Source organism: Lathyrus oleraceus, chromosome 2 (assembly GCF_024323335.1).
Source record: "Lathyrus oleraceus cultivar Zhongwan6 chromosome 2, CAAS_Psat_ZW6_1.0, whole genome shotgun sequence".
NCBI classification, from domain to species: Eukaryota; Viridiplantae; Streptophyta; class Magnoliopsida; order Fabales; family Fabaceae; genus Lathyrus; species Lathyrus oleraceus.
The window spans coordinates 391344347-391358137 of NC_066580.1; the positions used below are offsets into that span (position 1 = coordinate 391344347).

Below are 13791 nucleotides of genomic sequence, written 5' to 3' on the forward strand. Positions count from 1 at the left end.
ACTCAATGGAAACTTCATCTCTTGCACACAAGATTTACTTGAACTGCTTTGACTGTTGATTACTTAAGCTGCAAGTAACAAAGGTTAATGACATATTTTTGTACATTTTGGTTAGTGATTAAAAGAAAAGAAATGATATACAAATGCAATCAATGCTTGGTGATCAAGAACCACTCTCAAGAAGGATCTCACCCACAAGGAAGGAAGCAAGGTGTTCAATGATCCTTGAGGCAATGCAATGTTATGATATGATGCCATGAGGGATCTTAGGGACAAAATTGGGGTCTTACACATTCCTCACATGCAAAGAGAAATAAGTGTCACCCAACAGAGTCGGAACGAGATTAAGAGAAGAGAAAATCCTAATAGCGTTCACATCCACGAAATTGTCGATGTTGGGGAATAACACTAGCACATAGATGAGGAATACAAATATGGATTCAAAAGCTTCCTTACTCAAGGCCTTCCCAAACAAGGTAGCTTTGGCAATCAGAAAATCAGACGGGAGACCTTGAATTCCACCTTTGGTAGTCATATTGGCAACAATGTCAGATACCTCCACATGAAGCATATCAGCAATCTCTTGAGAAGACGGAATCTTCTCCAAACCACTAAAAGGCAATCGGTCAAGAATAGGTATACCCAGAAGATAAGCGTACTCCTCCAGTGTAGGCAGAAGCTGGAAATCCGGAAAAGTGAAGCACCGATACAGAGGATCATAGAACTGCACCAACACACTCATCAGACCCTCATCCACCTTGGTAGAGAGAATAGCTAGAAGCTTCCCATGGCAAGCTTTGAACTCCAAGGGCTCTAATACATAAGATGTCAGACGCCTTAACTCTTTCAAATCGGGTTGTCTGAAACTGTACTTCTTCGTATTCCTTCTTTGCTTATCCATGTCTGAAAATTTACAAATAGACCTTTTAAGTTCCTTGTAAAATCTTATTGTCGATGACATGAATGCGGATGAATGCATGGATGCATGGATGCAACAAACACACTCAAGGATCAAGCAAGTCACACCACACAAAGGTCACAGAATGGCTCAAGTCATCGTCAATATCAATCATCCATTTTGGTGGATTATGGTTTACACCTTATCAACACCCAAGTTCCATTGATTTTGAGGATATACGAGAACGGATCGACCGCGAATTAAGGGTTTATTGTGAGTCACGAGCATGTAGTCTCGGTTAATAACCACCCAACGGGAGTGTACTATGGTTAAACCTGACAATCATGTTCTAAAAGGTTCCCATAGTCATCATCCCATCTTTCGGATATTATCGGATAAAACGACTACTCGTCCTCCAAAAATATTCTCGTGAGGAACTCTTATGAGTGTAGTATCGCGTAACAATCGCATCAAGTCTTACACTTGAACGACCTTCGCACTACGTCCTAAAAATAGGCCAAGATGGGCTAGGTATCTAAGGTCCTTGGTTTCTAGGGTTCGTATTGGAAAGAGTAATGCCTAACCACGACTACTCGTGAGACATTAGTGATCCCAATAAAACCTCCACCAAGTGAATGGACTTGCAAGTTAACTTGTTAAGGAATAACTCCACACAAGTCAACAAGACTATGCCATTCTCCTATCATAAGTGCACTCGAGTTCGGGTATAGAACTAATCTCACAAGAAACCACCAAGCATACAAGCAATTAATATGTCAAGCAATTCATACATTACAAACAATACATTCATCCCAAATTTGCACAAAAATATGTCACAAATAAATATAAACATACAACACATACAAGCAAAAAGTAGGCTAAACCCACAGGGCAAAAACTTTCCCCAGCAGAGTCGCCACTTTTCTGTAGCGGGGTTTTCGTTACCTTTAGGTTTATTGACTAAACCAAAAGTCAACATACAATTCGAGTCGCCACCGCACTTTTATTTGTCCAAAGGAAAGGCTAAAAAGCGAACAAAAGCCAAGTAAGAAGTTTTTCAAATCAAAAATTAATAAAAATGTCAGAGATCCAGGTAAGGGGGTTGGTTATGAAATGGGAAGGTTTTACGCACCCAAAACATCCTTAGTACTCTAAGGGAACCTCTTTTGCAAATATGTGTTATAGGTTGGTATTTGTGAAAAGATTTGTACAAAAGATTGGAGGGATGAGAATAGAATAGATTATACTTACAAATTTTGTTGTTTGAATGGATGAACCCATTGCCTACGTACCATCACAAAGGAGGATCAAAACCTCGTAGTTCGGGGTAAAAATTTTAAAGATTGGTGAATTGATTTTAATCAAAAGCCTTAAGGTCTTTTGTTATCAAAGGGAGAAAACTCAACCTAAACCAACAATACACCATGTGAGGAAGGCTTCAACATGCTAGTGAGGGGTTAACCCTATAATAAGCATGGAAGGCTTATAATCCAACACTAAGGATGAGGTGAGATTTACATCAACCACTATGATAACTCAAACCTAGGACTAATGTTTTTGAAAAGGTTGAAACAAGTGGCCATTGGAACCACAAAACAACTTGAAATGGGTTATATTTACAAGTTAAATTTATTTACAAAATGAGGTCAAAGTTGGATCAAAGTTTATTTACAAATGAGGATTTATGAAAATGGTTTTGAAAAGTCAAAGGCCTAAGGCCTAGGTTTCTAATTTGAAATAAAGTCAAAGTTTTGAAAATTATTTTTGGCTTGGTTAGAGTGGGGAGAAGAGAGAATGGCTATTCCTAAAGCATACAAAGATAAGAGGGGAAAGATAACCCTTGGAGTTCCTTTTCTTGGAGTCATATAGAGATGACTCAAGATGCTCCTTTCCTTTGGATTTAGCACACAAACAAGCAATCAATAATTTGAATTCAAGCTCCTAGGATCTCCATTGGCTTGGCTCTTAGCTTGGCTACTCATGACAATGGTCCTCTTTTCACAATCTTAAGATGGGATCCCTATCACAGAAAAGCACACATCAAAAAGCTCACAACACAATAAAGGGAATGGACAAAGAATGAGTTTGAGGAGAAGTCCTTTAAGGTCAACTTTGAATTTTAGCATTCTAAAGGCATGAGGCCTAGTTGCTCTTCAACATATTTTTCATTCTAAAGGCATGAGGCCTAATTGCTCTTGAACTACTTTAAGCATGGGTAAATCCTAATTCTAAGTCCTTTCTCCTTTTGCATTTTGGTTCACATCAAAACAAACACAAACAACACAAAATAGCAATATATTTATATACAATAATGGACTCGAATGAGCAAAAGAAAAATGACATAAACATAAAATATATGCTCAACTGAGCAAAGATGAAAATCAAGATGAATAATGAGCAAGAAATAAATGACATTAAAAGTAAATGACAAGAATTTAAAAGCTCAAATTAAAGTTAGTAGTTAGTAGAGTTATGTTAGCTTGTCATAAGACAATGTAGCGCTATGTTAAGCAATCGTAATTGGACTAATGTAGTAGTCACACCTATCTGAGGCCGGTCAATAAGAATATAGGCAAAGAACACAAGTTAGAGGTCATGACTAGTAAGCCAAGCTCCATAAACTTGCCATGCCAAACAAAAGGGGAAGAGCCTTGTATTGACTTTTGGTTATTTGCTTAACCAAGAAGTAACCTATCTTTGACACAAAATAACTCACTTGATCATGGATCAAGTTGAATTTGGTTTGGATCAAAGAAGATTAAACTTCTATTTGTCAAGACCAACCTCAAGACTTTAACTCATTGGCCATTGAGGGAAAGAAATGGATGAAGATGAAGGGGGAGGGGTAAGAAGTCAACAACCAATCCCAATTGATCAAGGGATTACTCATCCTTGATCAAATTCATTCATCTTTATAGGTGATGATCCTTAAGGACTTTCAAACCACAAGATCCAATGAATTTGATCAAAGTTGAATCAATTCAACCTCAATCAACACCAAACAGAAGAGAAATGAATATAACAAGTCAAGGAGTCAATGATATTTTTTTGGTATTTTTTGCATTAAAAGAAAATACAAATAAAAAATAAACAAACAAAGTTGAACCTCAAATTCAATTCAAAACAACTTCAATGAGTCCAATTAAATTCTCATAGGTTCAACATAGTCAAACAAACTTTGACTAATTTTCTCACAAAATTTTGAAATCACAAAGTAATTAAAATCAATTAAAAACAACCAAAAATAGCATAATATGAACTAAAATCTCAAATAATCTCAAAACAAACAAGAAATTCTTGAGACTATTTTTCATTGACTTATCATGATCCATAGATACTATGAAAATATTTTTGTATTTTTTAAAAGTCAGAAAGTATTTTAAAATGAATTAAAATCAATAAAAACCAAGTAATTCATAAAAAATATCAAATGAAGTCACAAAAATAATTAAAAATCATAATATGAAACTAGATTTTTCAAGAAAATTTTTAGAGTTGGTCTCATATTTTTCTGACTTCATATGAATTTTTAATGAATTTTTGAAAATGAAATGAATTAAAGAAAATAAAAGGAAAATGAAATAAAAGCAAAAATGCAGAGCCACCGGATCCAAACTCATTAATTGACGTGGCACTCTGCACGGCTTAGATCTAATGATGCACGGTGGTCTCAAGTCAAACGCGCAACACAGCGATTTAAAACAAGTAATTAAAAAGGACGTGTGAGATTATATCGTGGAATGGAGATCCAAGGGCCATAAGCACACACACGTGGTGGTGGCTGTGGAAACCACCGTCTTCTCCGGCCAAACACACAAACTCCGGCCAAATTTGCAGAGAAATGAACCTCAACGAAAATGAAAAACAAGGACATGGAAATGAAGCTCGTGTGATGTAGATCATCACTGTACCATTGGATTTCCTTCATTCTTCCTATATTGAGAGAAAGATGAAGGATAAAATCATGGTGTCCACACGGATTGTTCATGAAATGGCAAATTGAATGCATCAAAAGCTTGCCTCAAGTATGAGGACTTCAGAGAACCACATAAACACAAGATCACTACATTGAATTAAGAGTTTCAGATCCAAAATATTTGAGATTATACCTTCAAATTGGTGAGCTTCTGGCCATGAATTCTTCACATTTCTTGCTCCTCTTTGATCTCTGAATGTATGGAAGATGATTGGCTAAGGAATCTGGCTTTAAAACTCAGCTAATGTTGCTGAATTTCAAGCTCGAAAATCTGAAAAATTATGAGTGATTCCTTTGGTGAGGGTTATGGTTTCAGTGCAGCAGCATATGGGATCTCCAAAAGGTTGTGAAATGAAGCTCATGAGGTGTTTATTTATAGGTGAATGCAGCTGAGTTCACACTTTGTTCATGTGCATGAGATTTGAAAATTTGATTGCATGGGCCTTTGTGGACGTGTGAGAGGCCCATGGATGGCTGAAGAAGCTTACTGAAATCATGTGAAAGGCATTTGGTCGTGCACATTGGATTGTAAATGCTTGCAATTCAAGTTTCAACATAAAATATCAAGAATGCACCTAAATGAAAATAAATTTGAATCTCCCAAATGGTAGATCCCAAGGACTATTGTGAGTAATGGTTGGAAAGCTCTTGAAATAAGGAAAAAAAGTCATGTTGGGAAAAAATCATTTGGCATATGCAAATTGATCAAAACTGGCTTGGAAAGTTCAACTGTAAAACATATTCAAATCATTTTGAAAATATTAGCCAAAAGTAAGCTTAATCAAACCCCTCTGTCCTCATGATACAAGCTTCAAATGAGAAAATATCCAACATCAAAGTTGTATATATTTTCAATATGATCAATCTAGACTCAAAGTTTGCATCATTCGGATTTTCTATGAAAAAGTTATGGGCATTTGAAGTTGGGTACTTTTTCAAATTCAATGAATTAGGTCCAAGATGACCTATAATGTTTTGCATTATCACATGTATTTATTTTAGGATTATGAAATTTTGTCCACCATAAAATTTTAAGTATACATCTCAAGCTTTCCAATTCCTTTGGTCTCACCTCAAAATCATAAAAATTAAGGAAGTTATGCCTTTGGCAAGTTGACCCAAAATTAGGGTTTCTTTCAAAATGACCTATAATGTTTTGAAATGAATGATGACCTTCCAATCTTCAAATGGATTTTTGGTGAACATGAAAGTTGTTCATATGGTTCTTAGGAACATGTTTTATCTTAGGGTCATATTCATTTTACAAACACATCAAAAGGTATATCTCATTGAACCTCAGCTTGGTCAGATGACTTGACTGGTCAACTTTTCAAGGTCAAACTTCCAATCTTGATGAATAAATGATTGAGGGGCCTCAAATAGGCTCATATATGCATAAAATGATAAATGAAAGAACTTCCCTTGATAAAATTTGATCAGAGGTTGAGATTGCTTCATGGGCAAGGCACAATCAAAGCACATTGAAATTAGGGTTTCCTTGGGAAACAATCTTCAATCCCTTTGGGTTATCTTGATCAAATTGGAAAATTGAGATACTTGGGAGACATATATGATGATTAGGAGCTTTGTGGACTATTGTCATGCTTTTTCTCATCTTCATATAGCCATTGCATTGGCCTTAGGAGCCTCCTAGGAGCATTGGGGAGCACATGACCACTTGAGCTTCAAAACAAAAAGAGTTAGTGACATATTTTTATGATTTTGGTTAGTAATCAAATAAGAAAAGCAATAATGTACAATACAAGCATTCTTGGTGATCTCAAACCACTCAAATAAGTCCAAACGTTAGGGTTAAGGAGCCAAACATGCTATGATCCTTGAGGCAATGCACTTGTGCAATAACATGATGCCATTAGGGATCTTGGGGTCAAAATTAGGGTCTTAAACTTCCCTTTCCGACCACCCTCCCCAAAATCCACCCTCCTCCACCGTTACCATTCCTCACTAACCACACCAAAATCCATAACCTTCCACTTCTACTCCCTCTTGCATAAACTCTGTAACAACAACCTCACTCTCACCTTCTTCAAACTCCACGCACCATAAAAAAAACCCCATACTCCTTTAAACTCCATCGCAAATCAATCTTCACGAACCCTCCTTCTTTATTTTCTCCAACCGGCACACACAAACCACTTCACTCTCTCCCAACTTGGATTCAACAACACAACAATGCTACGATAATGACGTTTGATCTCGCATTGTTGTTGTGGTTTCATGCTTGTTTTTGGTTTCGACAATGTGTTGAGTTTCCAACCGTGTTTGGTTATGATTAAGACTTGTGTTTCTCTTCTAATTTTTGTTCCAATAATACTGAGTTAGTGTTAGAAACTTGCATATTACTGTTGTTGCGATTTGGTGGTCAAATTCATATATATATTTTTGATACTACATATTGGATTACTTTAGCATGACTGTGTTAATAGTTATTAATCTCATTTTGTTTCCAAAGTCGATTTTTGTTTGATTATGACATTTAGAATCTCATGTTGGTTCACCTTGCATCATGAGGAAAAATATTGAACAATACTATATTTCACGAGAAACATGTATTGGTCTGATGTACTGTCACTTTGTTTTTTCCTTCATATGCGCTTTTTTATTTATGTTTTTTGTATTATTTGTGTCGATGGCTTGACAAGTTGAGGGACATGGTGGAGTGGTTGAGACTTTGGTCTCCCAACCCCCATGAGCTGGGTTTGAGACCTGTGCCCCCATTTTTATTTTTGTCTTTTATTTTTACTTGCCATTATCTCGTGTTTGTTCCATTATATATTTATCCCTGACTATACTTGATAGATGAAGGTCATGGTGGAGTGGTTGAGGCTCATGCCTCCCAAACCCCACGACCTGAGTTCAACCCTTGCCTGACACACTTTCTCATTTTGTGTTTTTTTCTACTTTTTCCTACTTTTTCCTACTTTCTTTTTGTTTCATTTTGGAATTTATTTTAATCGAATGAATTGTCTTTTTTTTTATGTTTTGTAGCATTTAGTTCTTTCTATTTACACTTCATTTGTAATTTTATTTTCGTGTTTATTTTTCCATTTTTATTTCGATTACGATCATTGTAATTTCACAATATTAATGATTAATAAAGTGTGATACGTGTGGATTTTGTTTCATTTTCTTTGAGCCATTTCATTGCTAAAAATCAGATTTTAATTCGTGGGTTTGATATTTTCCATGTCGTTATGCCGATGATTCACTATCGATATATTGATTGTATTTCGTTGCGTTATGACTTTTGCATACGACATATCATTTGTTGTCGATACGCACAAACTGACTTTGAGCATATTAACTAGGTTTTCACGTTAGCATTTCTCTCAATTCATGATAACAAACAATAATCCAACATCGTTGTTGTTTAAATCGAATTTGAACTCAACTTCCATTTGCCTTGAACGTCCTTGCGTTATGTGACCTTTATTCACATCCTCGCATCATGATTTTAATCCGTGCACGTTTCATTTTTACTTATTTTGATTTAATTATTATGAATGTGTGTTGTACATATGACTTATGTGTTGCTATCTTCGATTCATATGGGTTACTCTTGGGCTTCTTACAATGAGACCATTTCCTTGTGCACATACACTCATTTACTTGCGTTTGTTATTTGGTTTTGATTTAATCATTTCATTATCTCATATTCCCATTCAACTAAATGTACCCCCACTACCATGAAGTGTAATAATTTTATCACTTTATTTTCTTGATTGCTTTGTTTAGTTAGTCTCTAACACAAGAATAAAATCAACCCCTTTTCAAAAAGAATAAAAATAAAAACTTGATCCAACATCGAGTATTTTCTCAAAGACATCTCCACACCACTTCAAACCTTCCATTTTAATCCATTTCTAACCTTTTTCAAGCTCTTCAACCATTTCATTCAAACCATTTCGCAATCGTTAATCAAATGTTTGATCCAACCTCAAACCATTTTCACAATAAAAATAAAAAACAATTAATGCTTATTAAATACTTTTCAATAAAGATGGAAACAGAACTGGGTGGATGCCACGAGCTCCTGAGACTAAGATTCGAGATGGATATCTCGCTTATCCTAGCTCTCGCCATCATTCAAAATTGTCAATGCGGTTTCTTCAAAAAAATTCTCAATCAAATCCTCAAAACACTTACAAATATCAAACCTTTTTTGCAAATAAGATGGAAATGGAATGTGGTGGATACCATGAGCTCCCGAGGCTAGGATTCGATGGATATCTCGCCCATCCAAGTTCTCGCCATTACTCAAAACACATCAAACCAATCAAACACTTTTCTCGTCAATGTGCGATTAATCCTCAAACCCTTTTCTCAAACAAAAGGTACTTTGTCTCGAGACGATGCAAAAAAAATGTTTCTTCCACTTGAATGTGTGAGTAAGCTTGCGACGTTGCCTACTAATGTTGATTTGTAAATCCGTTCGGCTGTGATGCGAACGCTCCCTTCTCAACTTGTTTTGGGTAGCCGACAATGTTTTCGTCGATTGACACAAAGTAGCTTTGGTTAAAATCGACCAACAAAGAAGCATTTTCTATTGCACCCGGAGATACGTAGGAGCAAGATTTGTAAATCTTGCCAGACCCATTAATAAAAAAGTTAGGTTTAGTTCCTTTATTCGCACATTAATAAAAATCCAAAAATATTTCTCTTTTCTTTTGGTCATATTCTTCTTTCCCTCTTAATAACTCGAGTAGCCTAAAATTTCTAAGCTAACACTAATGCGCATAACTAACCTAATGGTTCCCACTGTGTACAACGGATGTGAGGGGTGCTAATACCTCCCTCAGGCGTAAGCGACTCCCAAGCTCTGATTTAGTTGCGACGACCAATATCATTGTCATTCTTTCTTAGATTTTATTGATATTTCCCCTTTCCTTTTTAGGAATAAATAAAGTTCGGTGGCGACTCTGTTCAGTCCATCATGCGAGTGTGCGATTGCGCTTTGCTAAGTCGTGTTCTCATTTTTTCAAGGTGCAACAGTTCCTATGTACCATTATTACCTCAAGGCCATTTGGCATGCATTTCCCTCGACTACCCTAGGTATGGGTGGTTCGATGAGTATCACCTGATGTGGTATTTTATTATCATGTACCTACTGAATAGGCACTGAATGAACACTAAAGAAATCAACAATTCTCCATTTGTTGTGCCAAATGTTGGTAACTGTGATTAGTGTTCTTAATCAAAGGATTGAACATTGTGCCTATTTGTTGTGTCAATATGTTAACCATTTTATGATTACTCTCGTCCATCTGTTGTCTTACAGACTATAGAGAATTATTGGTTAAGGATGACATCCCTGGAGGAGTATACGTTAACCCTCATAGTGGTTATGCCATTCGGCCAAGATTTCTAATCACAGACTCTGATGTTATGTAGGGATTCACATGTGATGAAATAGCCATTGAATTATCTGCATATATGGATTCACTCGGGTGCAGGCTTGCCATCATTGTAATTGGCATGCCATAAGGTTGTTCCCTATCATTTAGAGGTAACGTGAAACTCAAGGGAAAATGAGTCATTCAGTTTCCTAACACATTTTGTGTAGCCCTAGGATTAGTGGGCACACTTGTTACTTGTGGTAAAGACACTACCATTGCTGGTGATACAGTTGACGCAGTTATCTGACTTATAACGGTAGGCATATCTCCAACAGAAGTTGAAGTTCATCGATTCAACCGATTATTCTTATGGGTTCAGAGCATTGTTCTGTGGAGGGAGAGGTTTCTAGACGGTGGACGTGTCATTTCAGGAAGAGACTTTCCACTTATCAATACATACACACTCGACAACAAAGTCATTTTATAAACAAAGAACAAAAGTTTTGGACAAAGAGACACAACTTTTATGTAAAAACTTAAACTCTTTACACAAAAAGGTCTCGATGGGCGTGCCAATTTGTTTACTGGTGTTTTTAGTAAATAATCACGGTTTAGTTCACTTAAAAGATTAACTCGAAAAATCTCAAAGACAATTGTGCAAAGACAAATTACAATGAAACATGTGGGTGACTTGAATTTAAACATTTGGATAGCAACAAATTGAACGCAAAAGATAAACTTTGAATAAAGGCAGTAAGCGACAAATAAAGTAAATGAAGTAAATGATATTTAATGTAAATGTTTTGAATACACAAATATTTGTAGAATGTTTAAATGGTGGACGCAGACCCACGTGTCTCACAAACCATTTCGTTCGGTGGCTTAGGTACTTTGGTTCTAAAGAGAAATTTGTGAGAATTTGAGACCTTTATTACAATGCATAAGCTTTAATTATATACTATTACAAATAAAACCGTCGAGCACGGTTAAATCCTATAAATCTGACACACGTCCCATTACTTAGGCTTTCGTGTTCCAACTTGCCCCCACATATCTTCAAGGGTGTAACTGCTGGAAACCAACTAGAACGTGGTAATGATTAGTGATAACCATCTATGAAGGTATTACTTGCCTCACTCGAAATGTTGATGTATTTCCAAATCACTTAGTCTTAGAACTTAGAAATATCCTAAGTCCTTAACACTTACAAGTGTCGACTTCGACTTCATATCGAAAGGTTCTTATGTAATCTTTCGAGATTCTGAACATGTTTGAAAGAGAGAGTGATCATAATCTTGTGGATTTGTTCTTGAGACTCCTCCAAACCATTCTTGCCCTCGACTCCACCTACAACTTAGTCGAACCAACGGGTCAAAACAACCAATATATCGAAACTTTAGGTTTAAGCTTTTAGATATTTAGTGACGTCAACGTAGCTTGACCATCAATTTTGTTGACTTTTCTCTTAGCTAAAAATCTCAGGCTAACATTAGGGTAGCCGTTTTTAAAACTCCAGTCTATTTGTAAGGAGATTCGAGGGAAAAACTGTAAAAAGCTCACAACATAGTGGAAACTCTCAAGAAAATTTTTATGGGGGAGAGGAGTAGGTTAAGTGGTTAGGTCGAATCTCTATAAATCTCTGGTGTATCTTTCTCTACCATTATCTCTTTACACTTCAGTCATTTATTTACTTCCGCTATATTTCTTTCTTTCTACTCTGATTTTTTTTATTCCGATGTTTATTCCTTATTTATTTACAAATTTGTTTTAAACTATGATTTTATAAAAATAAATAAATAAATAAATTATTTTTCTAACCCATACAATTCACGTCCCTTTTGTGTTTGGAGTCACTTCTCAAACTGATTGTACCAATATGACTATGACTCAATTCAAACAAAACTAAAAAATCATAATGAATACTTCTTATCACGTTTATAAGAATAATTGAAATGAGTTTTTAAGAAATTAAGTTAAATTAATTAGTATCTTGATTTGATGTAAAACATCGATTCTTCCAATAAACTTTTTTTTTATTTAGTTGATAATTTAAATATTTTTTTTTTAAAATTAATTCATCCAATTTATTTATTTTTAACATGAAACGACTTTTAAAAAGATAACACTAAATTTATAACAAACTTCTATATGCCTTATGGAAAAAATTGACGTTGATTCAAAAATTACTCATGATGCAATAAATACATAAAAAAAATAATACATATATTTGTCATTTCTTTTCTGAACATGGTTAACATATTATTTATCATGATAAAAATCTTTGATCTTGATTAATACAAAATAACTGCAGGACAAATACTCTTAATATATAATTATAAATAAAATTTAGAATAATATATTTTATTGATATATAAAAAATAGGGAACAAATATTTAAAGATAAATATTTTTAATTGATTAATATAAAAAAAATGAGATAAGTATTTGTAATGAATATAAAAAACAAATATTTATCATAAACTAATATATTAGAAAATACAAAATATTGATTTTAATCAATCTTTTATAAGTCATTTAATTTCAACTATATCAAATTAAAATTTATTTTATTAATTAAATAAATTATACATTTTATATATTAAAAATACTAAAAAATAACACAAGAAAAATTAAGTTTTATGTATTAAAATAAAAAATGTTTAAAAGGAATTTTCTTTATTAAAATATTTTTTGTTTTGTTTAAAATAAAATTGGAAGAGAAAAATGTTATTATTAGGAGTATAAAGGGATTGTATAAATATTGAATAATGGCCCAAGAAAAGGGATTGAAGTATGTTTGGAGTGAAACATAGGTTATATGTAGGTATGTATAACTATGTCTGAATTAATGTTGTCACCGAAGCATGTGTGTTGGTTTGAGTCTTCAATACGAGTTGAATGTATATAAATACCGACATCAGAGCACACCACACAACGAAGCTGGAATAGCTCAGTTGGTTAGAGCGTGTGGCTGTTAACCACAAGGTCGGAGGTTCAACCCCTCCTTCTAGCGTTTTTTTTTTACCTTTTCTCAATTCATTTTTTACTTCTATAACCCACGCCTCTGCATTATTCATATCTACCCACTCTTCCAACCACATTGAATTTAATACATTTCATAATCACCATTTATTTCTATACATTGCTTCATACACAAATCATTATTACTGCAATACTCTCTATAATATATTTTTATTTCACCAATATTTATGTTTTAACAATTTATAAATATTTTCAAAAATTTTAATTTTGAAATCTGATAAACCAAAACTAAATTATTTAATTTATTCAAAACTAAAAATATACAAAACATTTTAAATGAGTTTTAAATTTTGTAAAAATATCAATAATATTTTTATATAAACTTGCAAATCTAGTATCCTATATAGAAATTATATAAAATATTAATAATTTTATCTCATTATTAAAAAAAAATCCCGATAAATCATGAAGAAATGAACAACCTAATCTATCATACATTTCTAAATATTATTTAAAAAGAAATACTAAATTTGGGAATCAAACTAAAATCCAATCGAAGAAATCACTAACATGTTCAAA

The 13791-nt window shown here is 34.1% G+C and overlaps 1 non-coding gene across 1 annotated transcript; it reads left to right on the forward strand.

The window, feature by feature from the left end:
* Positions 1 to 13169: 13169 nt before the first annotated feature.
* TRNAN-GUU (transfer RNA asparagine (anticodon GUU)) lies at positions 13170 to 13243 on the forward strand. Its single transcript has one exon. It is a non-coding gene; the product is annotated as a tRNA-Asn (tRNA).
* The last annotated feature ends 548 nt before the right edge of the window (positions 13244 to 13791 follow it).